At 40.8% G+C, this 19753-nt stretch overlaps 1 protein-coding gene and 1 long non-coding RNA gene across 4 annotated transcripts in view; one reads left to right on the top strand and one right to left on the bottom strand.

The window, feature by feature from the left end:
• The window catches only part of agbl4 (ATP/GTP binding protein-like 4), a 461627-nt gene that overhangs the window by 337205 nt on the left and 104669 nt on the right, over nt 1-19753 (top strand). The gene's annotated exons all lie outside the window — the stretch shown is intronic.
• LOC116055384 lies at nt 215-18676 on the bottom strand. The gene is made up of 3 exons (XR_004106274.2): nt 18567-18676; nt 17358-17360; nt 215-225 (listed from the first exon to the last, which is right to left on the bottom strand). It is a non-coding gene; the product is annotated as an uncharacterized LOC116055384 (long non-coding RNA).

Consider the following 19753-nt stretch of genomic DNA (forward strand, 5'->3'; position numbering starts at 1 on the left):
GCCAGCTGCAGTTTCAATAGAACTGTACCAACATGTCTGAAAAACCCAGATGAGCATTTTCTGATCTGGTGCCACCAATATACACCAAGGCCTTAAAACAATGTTACATGTCAATGTTACAAAGACATAACTGTTTTCTGATCTTCCACAGCTATGATTATGTTTTGGTTGAGTTTAGGCACGAAAAATAGGATTAATAAGCTATTCACAATTAAAAAAGGACAACTTAACCAGCAGCATTTGGTCCAGTGAAAAGTTTCATTAAAAATGTAAAGGTCCTCTGAAGTTAAGTTCAAACAGTAGAGCCTGAGGTTAAGGGTGAGGAAAGTAAGGAGAAGAGCAATGGGTTGATGCAGGAAACCCTCTGTGGCCAGAGCTTGGAGACAGCAGCATGTATCACTAGGCCCATCATCACGGCTCATTTGAGTGTTTGATCCTCGCAAAGGCACAACGCAGAGTTCATACCACCCAAGGGTGGCGTCTCAGTAGCTTATATTAGCAAACACAGTATGGTGAGAAAGAGGAAGCTTAACCCCTGAGGTACTGCCATCCGTTGGTGTATTAGCCCTTCTTTCAAACACTGGTAATTAACAAATACTACAGCGTACTGTAAATGCTATTTTTGCACTGTGTGTGCAGAGTGTAAAACATCACAGTATCTCCAGCCTGTTAATTAGAGTGTATTTATGGCAATTAAGGCTTCTGCTTCTGCCTGTGAGAGACTAACTGAAAGAATTCTTAATGTCTGACCCTGAGATATGTATCATTTAACACGTGTTTCTGTGTATAGCAGCGCTATCCTCAGTTAGTGTGCTACATTTCAAACAAACTGTAGCTGTTTACACTCTTCACAGCTCAGAGGGTTTGTCGTTTGAAAGTCGATCTACACGTGTATATAGACTTAAAGGAACACACCGACTTATTGGGACTTTAGCTTATTCACCGTAACCCCCAGAGTTAGATAAGTCCATACATACCCTTCTCATCTCTGTGCGTGTTGTAACTCTGTCTGACGGCCCCACCGGTAGCTTAGCCTAGCACGGATCCTGGAGGTAACCGGTTCCAACTAGCCTACTGCCCCCAATAAGTGACAAAATAACGCCAACATGTTCCTGTTTACATGTTGTGATTTGTATAGTCACAGCTTGTACAAATAACAAGGTCACATGAGACACAGCCATCTTCTAACCGTATATAAACTGGGAACTATATTCTCAGAAAGGCGAAGCATTGCTACTCTCTGCTCGGGGCTTCTCAGGTGCTGCAAGCATATCACTCCGCCCAAGTAGCAGAAGTAGCACTGCTTCGCCTTTCTGAGAATATAGTTCCCAGTTTATATACGGTTAGAAGATGGCTGTGTCTCATGTGACCTTGTTATTTGTACACGCTGTGACTATACAAATCACAACATGTAGATAGGAACATGTTGGCGTTATATTGTCACTTATTCGGCTAGGCTAGTTGGAACCAATTACCTCCAGGATCCGTGCTAGGCTAAGCTACCGGTGGGGCCGTCAGACAGAGTTACAACATGCACGGAGATGAGAAAGGTATGTATGGACTTATCTAACTCTGGGGGTTACGGTAAATAAGCTAAAGTCCCAATAAGTCGGCGTGTTCCTTTAATATGGTGTCATAGGAAGTTTGCGGTTTGACACCATTGTGACAGTTAAATGTGGTGATCTGCCCTATGTTTTCATTCTGTTCTGCATTATGCTACTGTATCACGACAGGGAGTTTGACCAGGAATACTTCACTATCCAATTACCAGGTGAAATTGGCTGTTTAATTTTACAGCCTCAATGAAGCTGCTGTGTCAGAATGATGGCCATTCAGTTAGCACCCGAACACCACCCCAGGCAGCCTGCTTATCTGGGAAAACTTTGTGTGTGTGTGTGTGTGTGTGTGTAAGTGTATTGTGCAAAGTGCATTGAAAAAAGTACTGAAAAAATATAAATCAAGCAAGGTGATGATAACTTTGGCGTTGACACTGTGATCCATCGTCTTGCCTCCACACTGACTGTTTTCATTTTAGCCAGCAGCAGGCTGCGACTGAGAGGCTTTCTACCGAAATATAATTGTTTAGGAGTAATGAGCTGGAAAAAAGGACAGAGAAAAGGGGAAAAGCAATAGAGAGAGAGAGAGAGCTTGGAGAGTGACTATTAGATGGAGAGGAAAAATAGAACGCACTACAATAAACATGACATGATAAAACAAGCTGCAATTTGGAAGCATGCATGTACTTATGGCCTCCCAGTACCTCTGTCTGTCTCTGTGGTCAGACTGGACTGGATTTATTTTTCTGTAGATCGACTATTTGATCGATAGATAAATAATCGTCACAGCTCTGTTTTTAACCACACCCAGCTGTGATGTAGCTTTGCACTACAATGCAACAGGGTCTGAAAACAACATGTTGTCTTGACAAATTGGCAGCACAAGCGGGATGATTTGCTCTTTTAATTCTTGCTCCGATGTTTTCCCAGCCAAGGGTATCCTGACAATCTCTTTGTGACAAGTATGTGCGTGTGCTTCCTGTTTCGATTTATACTTACTGATAATTAGCATACTGCATGTCCATCACTACAGGATTTGTTTTTTAAAGGTCACCATTTTGCAGTTTAGTGTAGACTTACTCCATTCTTGCTTTGGCCAGCAGAATGTCTGCATTCAAGATCTCCCTTAGATACCCAGAGGAGAAAAGGACAAGTAAGCTTGGAGGAAATCCTTATCTGACTAGGAAGGCACAGGGCATTATAAGAACGTATACTGTATGTGCATGTGTGTGTGTGTGTGTGTGTGTGTGTGTGTGTGTGTGTGTGTGTGTGTGTGTGTGTGTGTGTGTGTGTGTCAACATTCAGCATGCTGTAGTAAAGGTTTTTTTTAATCTATATTACTCTGTAGCAGAGGGGTTTATTTGTAAATTAGATGGCTCCAACATGACTTTGAGGGCCAGCAAGGGCAAGGAAGAGTTACCAGGTTGAGCAGATACCATTGATTTTGATCAAGACTGAGGAAAAAGAAATACAGAGAGAGGGATAGAGAGAGTAGCAAGCTGTCTGCAAGACATCAAACTTTCCACTCTTCCTCAGATCAAAATTACTACCTGAGATGGGAATGAGAATTTTAATTAGAACTCGGGGCTATCTCATCTCAGTGTATGTGTGGAGCTAAAAGACTAATTCCCACCACACACTTCCACATCCCCCACCCCTACCTTCACAGGCCACTTTGTCCGTTATTTAATAGGCTCTTTGTTATCTATCTACTTGGGTTTGCCAGGTACTTAGAGCCCCTCCATTGGAATATTAGGTATTCTGATGAGGTAGGCAGCTGTGTGCTCCACGCAGATGGTGCCTGCTGTAATCAGCACTCTCAAAAGAACGGCTCTCATATCTCCCCCAAACTTATCCTTTTTATGATTACAAAACACAGTGCTGCAAATTTTTACAAGATAGATTATTTACTGGCAGCATAAAATACAGTGGTGCCCAACAATTCAATCCCTTTCAGGTTGATTCGCATTGCTGAGTGCACTCTCTTAGATGAGGACATTTTGGTAATAGCAACCATGAATAGCATTCAGATTCTCTCTCTCCAAATGGAAGTATTATGTGATATAATTGGTAGAAATAGAGACCTTGTAGAAATGCTGTACAATCTGTTTGTCAGGGTGGTCAAGGACAGAGTCATAACCTTAGGATAGGCTGGGCTGCGGTTGATGAAATCAATTGGTTAAGAGTCAAATATCAGCATAAACCCAACCACAGAAATACTTAACTGTGTCAATGGCACTCCAAAACATACAAGTGGAGAGACAGACAGCATTGGTGCTGTCAGTTACTGTATGCAAGATGTGGAAAAACCATCTGGCTTGCATTATTGTCTAGACTATCTCCAGATTTCATTTACACCTCATAATCAGAATGCATGATTTAAGCAGGAAATATGAGGCACTGGGGAGGTTATAGCATAGCATATTATTATTTTGTGTTTTGTTTTGTATGTAAAATATGTAACTTGCATTGATAGCTGGGATTTGGAGCTGTATGTTGATTTAACAAGGATAGTAAGACAAGAGGAAGGCGTAGAGGCCGGTTACTAATTTCTTCCCATTCTCAAACCCCACCCTCTTTGTATGTGTTTGCAGTTGAGTATTTCCAACATTACAGAGAATAGGGCAGTAAGCGTTGTCAGGTATAGGCTGGGACCTTATCAATGAAGCGGCTCAGCCTGTAATTAGCGCTATAATCACCTCCCTAATTCAACCACTGCTCAGCGTCTTACCCACCTCACTGCTCCTCTCCCTCTCCCTTCTTTTCTCCGCCTCTCATCATTTGTTTCCAAACAACACTCCTCTATCTCTTTCTTAATGATGCTTTTTTGGCTAGATGTCTCTTCATTTCATTCCTTTCTCCCTCCTTACCTTTCTTCCTTCCAACCCGACACCTCTGTCCTTCACCCGTGTGGATCTCAAGCCAAATGATTGAATTCTTCTCATTAGTAGTGCATTGGGCCAACATGCCCGCAGGGAGACAGAGCGATCTTAGTACTGAACAGCTCAGCAGAGCTCTGAGGGGTCAATGAGCTGGTTAAGGAGTGATGTTTAATACTAGACTGTTGGGCAGGGGGATGGGGAGTATTTTAGTTTCCTTTGCTTGTGCCTAGGAAATTTACTACACACTGTATGTATGGACAGAATGTATGCAGACACAAACACCTTAAGGGAGTGTGGTCGAAGCAAAATGATATTCATTAATTTAGTAGGACTTTTGCAAACAATGTTACAAAAATGTTAATAAATAAATAGGTAAATAAAGTAGTAAACAGTTATTAAAACCAAAAGAGAGGACTTTTTCTCTAACCACTACACAGAATTCCTTCAATGCTGCACATTCCCAACAGTCCTCATCGAGTATCTTTATACAAAAATACCATAATGTCATATCCATTATAACTTGTTTCCTTCTTTTTTAAAGCTTTTCTAAAGCATTTATTTTTATTTGCAATAGTGTCAGAATGCTTGAGGCGTTCTTAAGTGCAGAGACCAGATGGGATGTGGAGTGCTTTTTCAGTATTTATAATAGTAGCACAGCCAAACAAGCACTTCACTAAGAAAAAAATAACAAACTGTACTGCTAAGCAGCTCAGACTAACCATATTACCAATATGCTTAGAAACTAAGAGGAGAGTACTTGTGTTTAAAAATGAAACAGGCATACTTCAGGGAAGAGGATAGTATTGGCTCATACCAAGACTTTCTTAAATTAGAGTATAAATAGAAGAAGTATGTCATTGACTATAAAAGACAGATAGAAACAGATTGTTATTGCTGTGACAAACAACATGGTGTGATGGACTATACATTTTTTGGTTAAATTTGACCAATGGAATTCCACTTTTTTGTGGATTATCTAAATAAATTGGGAGTTGTCACAGGCTATACTTTACTCACAGTATCCAAAAATGAATAAATGCAACACTTACATAATTTATCGTACCTTTACCTTTAGTTGCCTAAATGCACAGACCACATTGTCTTCTACACCGCATCATATTTGGTGCATGGTTATAGCATAATGTCCAAGATTTTAATATATCTTCAAATGTAAGTAGATTCAGCTCAAAAAGGAGCATCATCTGCCTTTGAAAGCCTATTTGGAGTTCTGTATATTTATATTGTATTTGTGGTGCAGCAGTATATTTGTACGTGTGAACTCTGCATCTCCCCGACAAATCCATCAGCCTCCTCTTAGGATAAGCCAGACTAGACTCTCTTTCCACCCCATTATGTACATCATGTCTGGAAGTGTAATGCTTTTAAAAGGAAGATTTGATTTTCCATTATCGAAGCCTATCCAAGTACACCTGATAATAACAATGGTGATGTTTATTTTATAATCAACTGTATATTGTTGCTGTCCTTTTTAATATTGTGTACTTGTGCGCTAGATTGAGACAAATAGAGACCCTTATCATAGCCCTGGACTTGGTTGATTGATTTATAACATTGTAAAATTGCTAATTGCAAGTATTGATGACAACAAACTTTTAAAGCAAAACCTGCAATTATTCTCACCAATCAAATTTGTAAATAATATTACCCATCACAGTCTTCCCTGTAGCCTGTTATATTTGGCCAACTGTGTTAAAAGCACCCCTGATAAGTTTTAAAATTGTATCTGGATCCAGTATTTAATATGTTGTATATGTAAAATATACCATATATTACTGTATTTTTCTAAGCCTCTGTTATTGGAATAAGACAGATGCAACTCTGCGTGTGTGTATGTAATATGTTTATTTGTGTTAGAAAGAAATCAGGAAGAAGTACATCTGTGTTTGGGTATGACTGCCAAAAAAGGCTTGGGGAGATGTATTGTGCGTGCACACAGACTATAATGCAGCCACCATGGGGCCACTTGGCATGTAGCCTTTCTTGCGCTGTTCTGTAATGTGATTTGTCCTGACTATTGATACCCCAAAACGCCCTAAGCCCCCCCAACCCTCTCGTTAGCCCCCACCCACCCCACTTCACTCCCACTTCCAATTTCCACACTAACCCAATTAGCATCTCGTCAATAATGCTCAGCATTTCATTTTGCTGCTTTAATTAACAAATTCAATTTGCTTGAAACTGCTGTGAAAACAAATTAAAAGCAGGGCAAATTAAAAGCCCTCAGTTCCAGCGTATAAGGTGATTACAGATGCGTCAAACCACTTTTTTCTTGTTTGTTTTATCTCAGGAGAGAAAAGAGACTCCTGAGAAGAGGGGAGAACTTGAGTGAGGTGCTAGGGCAGTATAAGATCTGGAACTGCAAGGGAGGGGAAACTAGCCCTGGCAACATGGAGGCTGGGAGAGGTTGGGATGAGGTTGTAGTTTTTTTCCATGGGGAGGCACCACTACCCATTAACAATACAAATTCTGTCCTAGCAGGTTAACACCTTATACTGGCAATGTTTGAGGCATGTTAATATAATACAATTCTGGACAATGCTAGGTAACACTTTATTTGAAGGGGTGTGCATAAGACTGAAATGACACTGTCATAACCATGATATGACACATGTCATGAACATGGAGTCTTTATGAATGCTTATGACTGTTGTCATTAAGTGTCATTTGGTAAATTATGACAATTTTAATGCAAAGTTAGCATTGTTTGAGATGTTTGTGTTGTGACAACTTGACATTAAGCAAGACAATATAACCTGTCAATGTCTTTCTTATGATAACTTGACATTAACCTAGACAACATAACCTTTCATAAATATGTCATAACAGGCCTAATTATCAAACCTTAAAGAAAGTATTTAGCTTTATGTGTTAACATTACATTACACTGTGATAAGTGATTGTTTTTTACATTGGCTGTCATGAGACCATTATAATTGTGTAATGAAGATTTTTCCTTGACCTCAAGTAAAGTGAAACAATTTGGACTTGTCATTAAAATGTCATAAAGTTTGATCACTCTGTCAAAGGCTTTTATAACGGTGTCATAAATTATTCCCTTGACCTCCGATGGCATTATTCGTGTGCATATTAAAGGTCCAATATGTAATATTTACTCTATTAAATCAAAAAAATGCCACAATATTTCTCCAGATATCAAGGAAAAATGCTAAGTTGAAATACTATCTTCTCTGACATATATGCTAAAGCCAGTATTTTCTCCTTTGAAATTTCCATTCCGGTGTGCCAGTTTAGCTGGTGATCATGTTAACTGGTGATATTTGAATAAAATCAGTGAATATTCAACAAGGCCCTGCCTACTTTTTAAGAGCGTTCTGCTCTGCCTCCGCCCCTCGGGTGCCAGAGGTTCACATTTTCACAAAGTGTTTGCAAGTGAGACAAAATAATGGATATCGCTGAAAACATCACCAGTTTATGTGTAATACATGTCCGTTTAATCATTATCCACACAAATACGACACATACTGTATGAACGGAAAAAAATAAAACAAAACAATGCACTACAGATTTAGCTGGGATTCGAACCTTGGATGTCATGGACAAAAAATGTTGCCAGACTAGCTTCTACATCATCTATACCACTACACTACACACCCCTGAAATGATTTTGTGATTTCTATCTATATATCGGACTTCTAGTCTACGTTAACACAGGTTAACATATGAGAGAAATATATGCCCATATTAACTGGTGATATCACAACTTAACATGGGCAAATACAAGCCTCGAAACAGTAAAGTAGGTTCATCTTTGCCTCACATACCAAAACCTAAGTGATGTACAACAAACAGGCATGACCCCACATATTCCGTTTTGGGGGTAAAAACGAAACATGTCAGTCATGCGCAAACGTGATCATTTATCATTGTTATTGTGGGCCATCTCATACGAAGAATGTGTAGGCCTATCTCAGCACAAACAGTCTCCTTCAACCTGTGCCACAAGTCAATTGATCCTTGTTTTCTCTCGGGCGACTTAGTGTTATCTTAGTCTTGGTTAAGTTATGAAGTGAGTGAGCAACCGGAATGGGAGCTGCCATCGGGCCCGGAGGCAGGAGACAAGGTATAATTGAGTTATAAATCAAGTTATAATTGAGGTAAGTTTGGAGACACTACCTTATTTAATCATTAAATGAATAGCCTACATATTTTTGTTGTATCTCTTTTCTGTGTTGTAGTTTGTAGACAGTCCCTAAGCACTCAACTGCCGTCTCAACACCAGAACTAAACAGGGCTGAATTAGCAGAACTTTCATGCATTTCTTTCACATCTACTGCAGTCAGATTCACTGTGTTCACTCAGAAGGAATCACTTCACATGGGTAGGCACTTTTAATGACATTTCGAGCATGTTTAGAGGCTAAAAATAAGTTTAAAACTTGCCCTGTTTAAGCCTGTTGAGTGCTATTGCTAGCAGGAGGATAACACAGTGTAGGCAGCACCGATTGTTTTCGTTTTTCTTGCTACTGACAGCACTCCAAATTTACAAACAACAGAGCTACGTGTTGAAATCGACTGGAATTCTCCTTTAATAGATGGTTGGGACTTAGTTTTAAGAATCACATTTATGTAAAAGAGATGTAAATCGTCTACAAAATAAATATTTCAAAGTTGCTGCTTCATCTAGTGACAACACCAAAACCAAGGGCTCCATTGTGTTGCTGTCACGGAAATGAGCACTCACCATAGACAAAAGTAGTGTAAGGTTTAGAAGTGGAGTTAATTCATATTTGAAAGGTGTAAGGCTCAGAATTTAATATAATTTATATTTGAGTTAATTTACTAGAAATGTATTTACAATGTTTAGTCAGTTAGTCATTTACATATTTATGTTACACAGTTATTAGTTACATGTTTACATATTTAACACAGTCAGGATATTCTGTTGAATCTGCCTCTCTGATTCCCTCACGTTTACCTCAGTCTAAGTTCTCGCTTCTGATTGGTTAGTTCAGTCACGTGGAAGGTCTGAACAAGGAAGTGTTGTTGTTGTGAGTGGTGTTCAGTAAAGTACCGCTTGAGAAAGTCATCCGTCTCCATCCTGCTGTTTGTTCTCGTAAAGAGTGATCCACCACCACATACCGAACCTTTACGTTACAGTAGTAAAGACCTATCAGGCAGGATATCATATATATGTACTACGATAAAGAGTAGGAAAATAGCCTTTGTTTCGGTATATGCACCGGCTACATATGATGAGAGCTTTTTCCCGCGCCTAACCAATGAATTGCTCTCTCTTAATGAATATTCACTAATTATAGGGGGAGACATGAATGCGGTACTAGATTTAAATCAGGATAGATCAGGGGTCAACCACACGAAAGCCCCAAAACACATATCTGACATGTTCAATGCAGTTGTGGAATCCCACCATCTTACAGATATATGGAGGATGCACAATCCTACTAGCAAAGATTACACCTTTTTTTCCACACGTCACCTCACCCACTCCCGCATTAAGGCAACGTTCCACACGATAGCAATAGAACCAGCAATTCTGTCTGATCACAATGCGCTGATAACCACATTCCATTGTGATATGTTAGGAGAAAGATCTAGAAGGTGGCAATTTAATAATTCCCTTCTCCAAAACACAGATTTTGATACAGAGTTTAGAGCCAAACTGGCAGAGTTTATATAAATCAATACTGACTCAGTTTCGGACCCGGCGTACATCTGGCAAGCCACTAAAGGATTTATTAGAGATTTCACATCTTCCTTTGCGCCAAATTTGAAGAAAAAGAGAGAGGCAAGGATTGCGGAGTTGGAAGAACGTTGTAAATAGTTAGAGCAGTCTCTAAAGACGTGCTTTTCTAAATCTACACATACTCTTTTAGTCACAAATCGAGCAGAGCTAAATGATTTGCTGAGGCAAAATTACTCTTTTAATGGTTGTACACCATTTATCACTGGACGCGGAAAAGGCTTTTGACCGCCTAGAGTGGAACTACTTGTGGCAAGTAATGGAGAGGCTTGGTTGGGAGCCAAATTCATTGACATGGTGCGTACTTTATATGCGAATTCCACGGCCATAGTCTCAACCAATGGCCTGCATTCACAGCCATTCCCCATCGCGCGGGGCTCGAGACAGGGATGCCCGCTATCTCCCATGCTATTTGCGATTTCTCTTGAACCATTAGCCCAGGCCATAAGGCAAAATAAAATATGTAATGTCCAGATTAAATCCAATAATAACTCAATATCGTTATTTGCAGATGATATTTTGCTGTACATATCTGACCTTGAGGACTCTGTTCCAAAAATTCTCCGGCTATAAAATGAATTGGAATAAATCTAATCTTCTTCTGTTTAACAACAGACAGGTAACATCAGCTATTAGTGATACAATACCAACCCAAAGTAAAATTACATATTTGGGCATCACCATTCACGCATCGCTACAGCGAGTTGTCCAGGACAACTATGAAACTATACTAAGTAGTGTTCAAAGGGATCTGGCTAATTGGCCTCCGCTGCCGGCATCGCTACGGTCCAGGATTGCTGCTGTTAAAATGAACATAGTTCCTCATGTGAATTTCTTAAGTACAATGATCCCCTTACCCCCACCAATACATTTCTGGAAGAAACTTGATGCCGTAATTCAGCAGTATATTTGGAATAATAAACAACCTAGGCTAAAATACTCTACCCTGCAACGTACCACAAACATGGGAGACCTGGCCCTCCCCAACCTTAAAGTGTACCACAGAGCCTTTCAGCTACGGGCCCTCAGAGTGTGGATGGACCCCTCATCTACAGTCCCATGGAGAGAAATAGAGCAAAGTCTCACTGGAAGTCTAAGACTGCAAGACCTTGCCTTTACAGGTGTGTGTCTAAAAAAGTGTATGCTAGCCTATGGCCCTATTATCAACAACACATTGACCAACTTTAAACAGGTGGAGGAGCAACTACGCTACACCAATAAGTGGCATTTGAACACCCCAATTTGGCACAACATACACTTAATGTCTGGTAACAAACCTTTTGTTTATAACCAGTGAAGTGACAGAGGTATTTATACTCTAGACCAGGTATTCAATGATGAAGGTATGTTAAGTTTTGAAGACCTGAGAGCTAGCATTGAGGTCCCTAGGACATCCTTCTTCTTTTATCTTCACTTAAGATTAGCCCTAAAATGTTATGGAGTACCATGGGGGAACAGTCTTGAGATGCACCCAATCATTAAATGGCTTGTTGATTCTCCTGTGAGAGGATTAGTGTCCAAGATTTATGCTAAACTGATGCAAGTATCCGTAGGAGAACTCCCAATAGTAAAGAAATGGGAGCGAGAGCTGAGCCCGGAGGGGAACGTAATTAATTGGGATACAATTTGGGACATTTCCCACTGTTCCAAGAACCCAAATCACCAGCAGATCCACTTCAACATATGCCATAGGACATATTGGACTCCTCAGAAGAGATACGTCTCTAAAGTCATTACTACTCCCTATTGCACGTTCTGCCAACCTGAACAAACTGGAACTTTCCTGCACATGGTCTGGGAGTGTGAACAGGTGCATACGTTCTGGAATAAAACAACATCAATAATATCTGATGTGATAGGATGTCGAATTCCAACTGACCCAATTGTTTTGTTACTTAATGACGACTCTAAATTACACCTGCTTGGGAGACAGAAGAAAATTTGGCTAGCCGGATCAACCACGACCAAGAAAATGATAGCTCAGTGCTGTCTCTCCTGGGTGTAATCCAGTGTGACTTAGATCCTCCTGCAATACAAAACTAAACGGCATTTGTATAGAGATGCAAATAGGGGGGGGGGGGCTGGGTTTGCGCTATCCCTGTGGAATGTTATCTGCTGTGACTGAGTTATTTGTAATTTATTATTATTTGGCAGTGGATACATTGGAAAGTGTAAAATTCTGTCAATATTTTTGCCATGCTTGCATGATAAAAACTCATGAAGCTATTAATCTAAATACATGACATATTTATTTTTATCCTGTTGAGCTATGGTGGCAGAGCTCTTGACTCCAGAGGGTTAAGATGTCATGAAAGTTAGAAAACCAGTTTGACGACAGAGCTTTGGACCGATAACGTTAGCTTTAGGCTACTCGTTGCTAATGTAACCGCTATATTAGATAAGATAAGATAAGATAGACTTTATTAATCCCACACTGGGGAAATTCCTGTGCTACAGCAGCTCAAAAGATTTTTTTTTATACACATCAGAATAACACAAATACACATTAAATAGACATAGGAGAAAAAATATACAGAAAGTATTATAAGAAATAGAAAACAATTTAATTAGTTATAATAATAATAATAATAGTAATAATACAAACATATTTACACAATTAACACCCTTATATAAACAGACAGTATATTGTTGTTTAAGTCTGCTCTGCACACTGCCCTTTATACCATGCCTTCATCTGGGTGCCTTTATACATACACATAAACTACCCTGGACTACCCTGGACTGGACTGATTGGCACTGTTTGACTCCCTTACTGGCTATATTAGCCATCTGCCCATTTTGCTATCTTGCCTGTATGGTCAATACACCACGCTGTCTTGTTGTCTGTATGGACAGTTTTCAACTTTAACTTTTCTTCAAGTCTTTACTAGTGTCTATGTATAGTTAAGTTGTGTTGCCTGTTGTACTTGAATAGATATAGAATTTGCACTGACGCTATCTTGCACTATGATACCATTGCACCTTTCTGCATTTTTTCCACACCGCTCCTTTAAACATGCTACAACCAAACTTTACTGTAAGGGCACACTATTAATATCTTCCTTTGTATTTTTGTAGTATGTGTGCGTGGATGTCTCTGTGCCTATGTGTATGTATGTTGTGTATAAGCTATTGGACACCTTAATTTCCTTCGGGACAAATAAAGTATCTCTATCTATCTATCTATCTATCTATCTATCTATATATATATATATATATATATATATATATATACAGATATATACAGATATACAGATGAGTAAGGTGCGGATGAATAGAAATGACATATTGCACAGTTGGAGGTGACAGAGTAATAAATAAATATGCATAGTGCAGAATATTGTCAAATTATGTCTCATATTGCAGAAATAGCTTGCAACATCATAATGCAACATTATGATGTTGCATTAAAGAGTCTGACTGCTGCTGGAATGAAGGGTGCAGCAGTCTGCTGCTGAAGGAGCTGCTCAGAGAACTCACAGTCTCATGTAGGGGGTGAGAGGTTTTTGCCCATGATTGATGCCAGCCTGGCTAACATCCTCCTCTTCCCCACCTCCTCTATGGTGTCCAGAGGGCAGACCAGAACAGAGCTAGCCGTCTTCACTAGTCTGTTTAGCCTTTTCCTGTCCCTCTCTGTGCTCCCAGCTCCCCAGTAGGCTACTGCATAAAAGATTGCAGACGCAGCCACAGAGTCATAAAATGTTTTTAACAGAGTCCTGCACACACCAAAGGACCTCAGCCTCCTCAGCAGGTGGAGACGGCTTTGGCCCTTTTTGTACAGGACGTCTGTATTTTTGGACCAGTCCAGTTTATTGTTGAGGTGAACACCCAGATATTTGTATGACTCCACCATCTCAATGTCGACACCCTGGATGTTCACTGGTGTAGTACCAGGCAGCTTCCTGCGAAAGTCAACCACCATCTCCTTTGTCTTGCTGGCGTCTTGCTGTAACAGCATTAGCTCATTTAGCTGTACAGCTGAAAACCAAACCCGGAAATAAAAACCATCTTGGTACTGTATTCCCTGTCGTCAAACTGGACTTCTCTGTAAGTTTCAGAGGGTATGTTTGGTCCCGTGTTCACCGAGAGCTTTGTTAATAGTTAACAGCGAGGGGATTTGCGTTTCCTGGGATGACAAAGGCATTTCCTGCCTCACTCTGCCTCTGATTGGCTTACCCTTGTATTCTTACCCTAACCAATCTCACTCCTCATGCCTAAACCTAACCAATCCAACTAACGACGACATAGAGTACAAACCAATCAGAGGTTAGGGAGGGACTTGTCGGGTCGCGGATATTGATTAGCGTTTGCAGTAGCCAATAGCTCTGAATGTGCATTACGTTCATTTAGCTGACTGGGAGCTTCTAGTGAACACAGCCGGAGTCGCCGGACTGTAACCAAAAACAGCTTCCGAGACTGACAGTAAGGCCTGTTTTACGGCAGGGAATACAGTACAAATTGCCACGCTCTGTCAGGCTAGCAACATCTCAGACCCTAATCCTTCCTTGTACGTGGTAAGCCCACATGGAGGCAGCCCCTTGTTGTGAAGGGGCTGGCCAACTGACATGATTTTTCCAACAGTCGGGCATGTGAGGTAACTGAGGTAGTTAAATACCTCCACAGTGGCAGGACACCAGGTGGATGAGATTCAGCCTAAGATTATGAAGGATCTTGGCATCCTTCTCCTTTTTGTCTTGGAATGTGGATTCCATCCTTGTCGTAGAAAAGTAGAGCAGCTCTTCAGCGTCACAATTATATTTTTTCTGGATGCTGGGCTCTGTCAATGCTGTGCCATGTCATCAATTATGTAATTTCCATCAACACACTCTCAATGTGCAGCCGAAGAGAGTGTTGAGTTTATTGGCCAAAAGATTGCGTGTCTGCTCTTTGCAGATGACGGGTAATTCAGCAAGTCCTGCTTGCTTCATTAAGAATTGAAACTGCCTCGGAAACAGCTGGAATTGTGGCCAGCATCTTCAAGTCTGAGTCCACGGTTCTCATGCAAGAAAAGAAACCCCCCCCCAACCCAACAGACAGATTGGTGCTGCGTAGCAATGCAGATCATCTACCAGACTGTCCTAATGAAAAGGGATCTGAGCCTAAAGGTGAAGGTCTGATTAACTGGTCACTTAACTTTCCAACCTTTGTAAACCACCCTTATAGACACAAGCCTTAGTAACCAGTAGTAGTAGTATTATTGGGAGTAGTAGTAGTAACCAAATAAACAAGAGCATTTAAACAAGAATCAGACACTAGTTTCCTTTACTGTTGAGCCTGTTGGGACATGATGAGGAAGGAAGGAGCCATTTCAGATGGTTAAGGCAGCTGATCAGGACACTGCTCGGAAACCTGCCTTCAAGTTAATCCTTGTAAATCCAACTGGGAAGAGATCCCAGAGCAAATCCAGTATATGGAAGGGTTAACTTATCCCATCTAGCCTGGGAATGCTTCAGGATCCCAATGAGCTAGATGATGTGGCTGTAGAGTGGTAAAGGGAAGGATGGATGGTTTGACACGTTTCTCAATAAAACCTAATAATATTGTTTAATGATTTAAAAATGTAATTTTATTATGTTTTTACATTATTAGTCAGTGTATTTATTACATTATACATATAATACACCCTTCATCACGTAATAATCTTAGTTAAAGCAACACTATGTAACTTTTCCCGCTTCGGTCCCCCTACAGGTTGTCTCATTGGAACTACAGCTGCAGCTAAAAGTTACATAGTGTTGCTTTAATGTGATGGGATCTTTATCTTTGATCTTGATCATTATCGAGCAATTTATTTTACGAACAAGTGTAGTTTAACTTTCGAATGTTGTTGTCCGCATGAAACTGATAGCTTGGTTGTTTGGCCGCCTTGGGAAACAGACACTCAGTATTCCCAGAAATCAGCTACGTATTAGATCTCATTTTTGCTGCTATCCCTGTCTCGCTATATTCCGACACAGACGGGTTATACAGAAGTAGACCAGACATGCTCCACCAACAGCACTACTCAACCTCTTGACTTGCGCAGTTCTCACACACTCGTGCACGTGCACACACACGCACACGCACACACAGCTAATGGAACTGGCAGTAAGCCAGGTAACTGTGATGGTCACTGCGGCTTTGTTTAGCTCAGATGTTAAATTGATTTTTAGGTACCAAGTCACAAGGCATTGGCAGCAAGCTGACCCTTTCCTGACAGAGAAACCGGGATGGAGAGGGAGACAAGCTATACAGCATAATTTTCTCTCACTCCTTCACAGACACACTCAGTGCTGCTTGTGAGCAATTTCCTTTTGTGAGTTTGTCCTCTTCAAACAAGTGTCCTTTAAACATCATCCTGCTTCATCTCTTTATTTTGTCATTTCATATTCCAGTATGTCCTCCATGCTTATCAACTTCGATTTTGTCTCAGTTCCACTCTTATTCTATAAGCTGTGATTAGAAGTTATCAGACACCAAACAGTGCATCCATCTGGTCCACACATCAACATCTGGAGAGGGTGTTGGCTGTTGTGACATGGGGGATAGACGCACACATCCCTTGCAGTTTAATTGTATGTGTTGTTGTTTTTGTTTGCTGCATTTGTGTTTCACTGCAACTCTTCTCCTCCTCCCTTTCTTTCCTCCACTAGCAGCTAATTATTGTCCCGCTTAATTACCAGTAACACAGCAGTCCAGCCTAATTCAGCTTTAAAGAACTATTCAGCACTCCATTCCAATACCTGATTGAACTCTGCTAAATGGAAAAGTTGTGCTGGAGAAAACGCTTTAGTCACACAACATTTTGTTTCATTTATTTTCTAATATGTCTCTCACTGTCTGGTTACTTAAAGATAACAGACATTTGAATTTGTTTTGGGGGATATCTAAAAAAATAAAAATAACTCTGAAATGGAAAAAGCCAGCAAGACACACACACATTCACCACTCTTGTTGGATCCATAAAGGCAATAAACCAATAGGAACATACACGTTTCCTGACCTTCAGCTCCAATTAGGCCCTGAGGAGAGATGGGTGAACTTTTCAACCTTACATCTTGTCTATTGATACTACAATAGGGTTGGTCAGTAGACAGGGTGATCGGCGAGTCAATATTCAAGTTGTGCCGGAACACAAGTTTCAGTGGCAAAACTTTAAAGGTTTGTTGACGTCTCTGAAAGGAATCTCACATGGAACAATCTCAGTTCCATTTTCCATTTCTTACAGTTGATAGAAGACCCCTGACAGAAAATGATGGAAATATACGACTATAAAACCAGGGTGTATTTTTCACTATATTACTGTTTCCTGAAGATACAAAGTTTCTTCACACAGCAGAAGAGACCGCACACTTATTCCACTGCCAATGCAATTAGCAATTACATGAGTGATGATGAGACATCATTTCACATGAATTACTTTGTGTGTGTGTGTGTGTGTGTGTGTGTGTGTGTGTCGCATGCGCAGTACAGATGTAATGCTGGGCTGTATACCGGTCTTAATTTCCCAAATGATATGAATTTTTTACATACTGTTATACCGGTGCATTACCGCGGAGAGCACTATGGCTAAAGAAAACTGTGAGTGAATTTAGAACGGGACCCCTGTTAAAGGAGAAATCCGGCCGCTTTTTACCTGAATCTTGATCGCTAGATGTCACCAAATATTATCGATAGGAAAAATGACCAAAATTGGTGCTAGCAAACTGGAGTTGCTGCTGCTAATGGCCAGAGCTCCCAGTTAGCTAAAATGCCAGTTGTGGGGGCATGTTTTAAAGAGTGCCTTTGTGCCTCTTAACAGACACAAAATGCAATTAAAATTTCTGTGCAACATGAACAGCGCCCTTAGGTGACAACAAGATGCATTTTCAACTCAGACATTGTGAAGAAACCATCACCTACCTCTTTTTCCATCGGTCGCTTCACCGAAGGCCCAGAAGAGTCGATCACAGAGGTCATGCCTTCGCGACGAAAACTTGAAGTTTATTTCCCCCTCAAAAATAGGTAATTTAGCACTGTAGTGGTTATGATCATATCATTGACTATGCAACTACATGGAAATGGTCCAAATGATGCCTGTGGCTTGCACAGTAATAGTGTTATTGAAGGCTAGCTCTAGTCTCACGCCGAAGTCCCGTGGGAATTCAGTTGTTGCAGGAAATGGTAAACAGTGGTGTGCAGATGGGAGCGTAGTGTGTGAAAAGTGAAGATCGGAGGTGTTCACAAGGGAAGAAGCTTGGAGTAAAAATAACGTGTGTTGATCTACTGTGGAAAAGAAATGGTTTGCGTTTGTGCCTTTCCGAATTGTGGCAACAGAATGAGAAAATACAAGTACATAAACTTTCATTGTCTACCTTTCCATGACCATGAGATACTGCGGTTGTGGCTAGTTGTACTTCAGCTTGACGTGCAAACTCCCATACAAGTACTACGTGACAAAGATCACCGCATTTGCAGGGAACATTTTGAGAAGGATGACTACACAGACACAACACAACAGGGCCGGCTAAAGAAAAATGCCATTCCGAGGATGAAGACTGCTGCAACCACTGTGGAGGTAATGTATATTAACTAACCATAACCAATTTAGCTTCCTTTTGGGCACACATGGCTTGAGGAGGTAAGGGCCCTGTTCATGTTGCACAGAATTTTTTATTGCATTTTGTGTCTGTTAAGAGGCACAAAGGCACTCCAGAACCTCTATACACAATCACAACTGGCATTTTAGCTAACTGGGAGCTCTGGCCATTAGCAGCAGCAACTCCAGTTTGCTAGCACCAATTTTTGGTCGTTTTTTTTCTTATCGACAGTACTCAGTGCATCTAGCGATCAAGATTCAGGTAGAAAATCGGCCGGATTTCTCCTTTAGCTGCTTACCCTTCTCACTCGTGGTTGTAACTTTATAACACAACCATTAATAACCCGCAACTAACTCTCTTTAACAGGGTAAAACACCATGGCACACAACAATTTGTGACATAAACAATTTGCATAAACACTATTATTTGTACAGTTATAAATTGTACACCGCCGAACGATGTGCTGGGTCACATTATAACTGCTAGTTAGCATAACGGTCTGAGAGGCTCAGGTCACTACACATTCAAGAACTGAGAAGAATACTCCTGACAGTAGAATAAGCCATAAACCTATATAAAGGCCCAGTCATGCAAAAGAAAGAAAATACCGTGATGTACTGTGAAACCGCCAGAATCTTAATGTTCTGGTCATACCGCCCAGCACCACATAGACGGTGGCCCATTGATTGCGGTTCACCGACTCTGCTACCAACAGAGAGCCCAAGCATATCTTTGCAGTGGGCTACAGGTGTCGTGCCAAAAAGTGATTATCCGCCAAAAATACATTGCTGTCTACCCTAAATGCAAATGATGAAATTAATCATACACAAACATGTTAGATAAACGCCCAGGCTCTCCAGCACGTTATTTTGTTGCCGGTTGCGCACATTTCTCTGGCCGTTCTGCACGCTGTAGCAGCTTCCCCAGTAGGCTGAGCCTGGTTCCCTGCTTTCCCCGGCCGGGCCACATTGCTACGTGCTGTAGCGGCTTCCACAGCAGACTGAGCCAGGCTCCC

This window comes from Sander lucioperca, chromosome 11, assembly GCF_008315115.2.
Source record: "Sander lucioperca isolate FBNREF2018 chromosome 11, SLUC_FBN_1.2, whole genome shotgun sequence".
Classification (NCBI taxonomy): Eukaryota; Metazoa; Chordata; class Actinopteri; order Perciformes; family Percidae; genus Sander; species Sander lucioperca.